Source organism: Elephantulus edwardii, unplaced genomic scaffold, assembly GCF_000299155.1.
Source record: "Elephantulus edwardii isolate Elephantulus edwardi_28Jun2011 unplaced genomic scaffold, EleEdw1.0 scaffold00089, whole genome shotgun sequence".
NCBI classification, from domain to species: Eukaryota; Metazoa; Chordata; class Mammalia; order Macroscelidea; family Macroscelididae; genus Elephantulus; species Elephantulus edwardii.
Window position 1 is genome coordinate 7,932,814 of NW_006399839.1, and position 4,223 is coordinate 7,937,036.

The 4,223-nt window shown below is 46.0% G+C and overlaps 1 protein-coding gene across 4 annotated transcripts in view; it reads left to right on the forward strand.

Annotated features, from left to right (window-relative positions):
• The window catches only part of SGSM1 (small G protein signaling modulator 1), a 94,069-nt gene that overhangs the window by 71,660 nt on the left and 18,186 nt on the right, over positions 1-4,223 (forward strand). The window lies entirely within an intron of this gene.

Here is a 4,223-nt window from a genome sequence, read left to right on the forward strand (position 1 = left end):
ATTTAATCCACAGCGACTCCAGCTGCTTTTCCAAGGCTGTAAATTGCACGGAAGGAGATTGCCCATCCTCCTCCCACAGAGCAGCTGGTGGGTTCGAACTCTCAGAGGTACCACCTTTGGGTCAGCAGTACAGCTCCCTGTGGACTGGATGGCTGTCCCCACCGTTGTTATTGTTGAGTGCCGTCAAGTTAGACTGACTCGTAACTGACCCTCCAGCAGGTTTTCAGGGTCTGTAAGTTACACGGGAGGACATTGCCCATCTTTCTCCCGCACAGCAGATGGTGGATCCGAACCACGTACCTTTGCCTTGGCAATGTGATTCCTTACTACTAGGCCGCCAGGGCTCCCTGAGCTTTTCCCACTGTTGTTGTTAGATGTCGTCAAGTATGGCTCATAGTGACCCTGTGAACAAGAGATCTAAACCCAGTCCTGTCCTGCGCCATCGTCACACTTCCTGACACACTTGAGCCCGTTGCAGCAGTCACTGAATCAATACACCTGGTTGAGGGTCTTCCTCTCCTTCGCCGACCCTCCACCCTTCCCAGTATCATGTTCTCCAAGGAATAGCCCCTCCTAGCAACATGCCCGAAGTATGTGAGGCAAAACCTCATCATTCTTGTCTCCAAAGAGCACTCCGGCTGCACCCTCTCCAAGACACATCTGTTTGTTCTCTTAGCCGTCCATGGGATGTTCAGTGCTCTTCTCCAACACCACAGCTCAAAGGCGTCAGTTCTTTTTCTGTCATCCTTCCTTATTCACTGTCCAGGTCTCTGATGCAGAGCTAGTAATCAGAAAGACCAGGGCCTGAATCAGATGCACCTTAGTCCTCAAAGTGACATCATTATTCCTCAATAATTTGGAGAGGTCTCTAACTGCAGGTTTCCCCAGTGCAGTGCATCTCCTTATGAACTTTCCCCAAATTGATTGTCTACTTATGCAAGTGACTTGTGACATTGTTAACGCCTGTGAAAAATAAGGTACCATGGGAAAAGCTAGAATTGGTTGTGGTCCTTGAAGAAACAAACTCCAGTTTAGGAGCCCTGGTGGTGCAATGTTTAAGTGCCCAGCTGCTAACGGAAAGGTCAGTGGTTCACACCTGCCAGTGGCTTCCGAGGAGGAGTGACCTGATGTGTGATCTCCTCCAGTGGTGAGGACAGCCTGGTAGACCCCGTGGTGCAGGCCTGTGCTGTCGTACAAGGTGGCCCTGAGTCAGAATTGACTCTGTGACACACACCAGGTGGCAGCAGGAGACCTGAGTGGCTCAGATGACTAAGCACTAGCCTGCGGGCACATCTCAGGGGTACCATGGGTTCAATCCCAGACCGTGACTGTAAAGTGAAGACTGCAGTCAGTTAGACAGAGCCACATTGTTTGGGTTGAGCAGTGGCTGTCACACTCTGTTAACATTACACTGTGGCCAATTAAATGGGCGCCAATGGGGACACAACCCTGCTTGCTGGAACTGAGGAGGACTTGAAGCACTTGCTGCAGAAGGTCAAGGACTGCAGTCTTCAATATGGACTGAAGCGCAACATGAAGAAGACAAAGATTCTCACCACTGGACCGCTTGGCAGCACCATGATGGATGGAGAAGAGAGTGAGGTTGTTAACAGTTACAGCCTACTCGGCTCCACAATCAGTGCTTTTGGCACCAGCAAGTCAAGAAATCAAAAGATGAATCGCACTGGGAAAATTTGCTGTCAGGGACCTTTCCAGAGTACTGAGAAGAAACGATGTCAGTCTAGAGACTAAGGTGTGCCTGATCCAGTTCATGGTCTTCACAGTTACTTGCTATGCATCAGAGAGCTGGACAATGACTAAGAATGACACAAGATTTGAGTTGTGGTGCTGGAGAAGAGTCTTGAACATACCATGGGCCTCAAAAAAACCAAATAGGTCTGTCTTGGAGAGGGTGAAACCAAGTTTCTCCTTGGAGGTTAGGATTTTGAAGCTCAGTATCACATACTTGGGGAATGTGGCCAGGAGGGACAGGTCCTTGGAGAAGGACCTCATGGTCAGAAGGGTGGATGGACAGCACAGAAGAGGAAGACCCCGGATGAAATGGATTGATACAGTAACTAGAGCAATGGGGGGTAGGGGGCTTGGAGTCAGTGAGACTGGCTCAGGACAGGGCAGGCTTCAGAGCTGTAATACAGAGGGTCACTATGAGTCGCAGGCAACAACATAGAAAAGCTGAAATGCTGTGAGAATGGCCAAAACTGAGAGATGCTGGGAGCAAGTGCTCTTGGGAAAATAACACAGGATAGACTTCCTCGATGCCAGCTTTTAGTTTGTAGAAAATGAAAAGCAAAGTGCAGGAGAAACTTGGGAAGCCTCTACCAGCTGACTGGTTAGTGGTTCAAAGCCACCCAGAGCCAGCTTGGAATAAAAGACCTGGGGATTTGGTTCCAGAAAACTAAGCATTGAAACTCCTGTGGAACCCAGTTCTCGCCGATGTCCAGGGGTTCCTCAGGACTCAGAATGCACTGGATGGCAGCTGATCCAGTCCGTGACTGCCCTCCCTACACATGACATCTGTCCTCAGTTTGCTGTGTTTCCCTCCAGACTGTCTGTATCCCTCTTTGTGCCCAGTCATGCCTAAATGTGTAAATCGATGTTTCACAATCTTGCAAAATGACATAAATGCCATTATCTGTCTCATCCCTTAACTTGCCCTTACATCTGGTGTAAACAGACGTCAACTCAATAACACTCAATGTCAGAGGGAAAACAAAACAGAAACAAGGAAAAAAAGCCCAGGGGGAAATTCGCATTGCCTGTTACTTGTCATGAAAAAAATAAGACAGGTAATTGTATGACTATATTTGCATTTCTTTTTAAAAATAAAGAGAGAGAAAGCCTCTTGAAAAAATGAAAGGAAAAAACCCAACAAAAATATGAAAGGCAAATGCACATTGTTGGATCTAGAAGAAGTGACAGGATTGTTGTTGTTGTTAATGTACCATCAAGTCACCTGCGACCCATAGCGACCCTGCGTACAACAATCCTGAAGCCTGCCCTGTCCTGAGCCAGTTTCACTGACTCAGACACACCTACCTCCATTGCCCCAGGTACTGTATCAATCCACTTCATCCAGGGTCTTCCTCTTCTGCATTTTCCATCCACCCTTCTAAGCATGATGTCCTTCTCCAAGGAGAATGTGAGATGGAGCTTCAGAATCTTAGCCTCCATGGAGAACCTCTCCAAGACAGACCTATTTGTTTTCTTGGCGGTCCATGGTATGTTCAGTGCTTTTCTCCAGCACCACAACTCAAAGGCATCAGTTCTTCTTCTTAGTCAGTTCATCCTTAGTCATTGTCCAGCTCTCTGACGTATAGCAAGTAGATGCAAAAACCATGGACTGGATTAGGTGCACCTTAGTCTCTATATTGACATTATTGCTCCTCAGTATTCAGGAAAGGTCCCTGACTGCAGATTTACCTAATGCAATTCATCTTTTGATTTCCTGGCTGCTAGTGCCACATAATTTGTTTTCTCTATGAACTTTGACTAATATTGATAGTTGTAGAAGGGCTTCAGGCTTTTTGTTCATAGGGTCGCGATGAGTCGTGCTTAGCTCAAAGGCAATCAATGCAACAATAATGCATTTAAGAGAGTTTTTTTAAAAAACAACACAAAACAAACCCCACAAGTATATAAGTGGTACATAGTGTTCATAACTACCACACAAAGACAGAAAGTGTATACAGATACTCACAACACTGAGCCCTCACAGTTCAACCCCTTGTCATTCAAGGGCCAAGTATGTGATGCATCTAACTACTTTTGAAAATTATTCCACAATATTCACCGAATAAAGGAAGGTGTAATGTGCTTCCCAGCAGCTATGAATTACTTTTCCCTTAAAAAATATTTAGCCCCATCATGAAGACTTGTAAAGTATTTCTCCTACCACGTCAGTTCTCTTGTAACCCCTTGCTCAGACTTAAGTGTGTACTTGTTTCTTCCTGGATTTTTCTATCTATGGATAAACATAAAACCTTTTCCTTTTTTTCACACACCAGAGCCTGTATTACATCTTGTTCCACTTTGTTCTTTTTCTTGGCTGTATAGTATTCCACTGCTTGCATGTTGCATGTGAATGGCAAAGGGTCCCCTGGGTGATGTGATTGCTCAGTACACTCAGCTGCTATCTAAAATGTTGTAGGTTCATGTCCACCCAGAGGTACCTTGGAAAAAAGGTCTGGTAATCTACTGTTAAA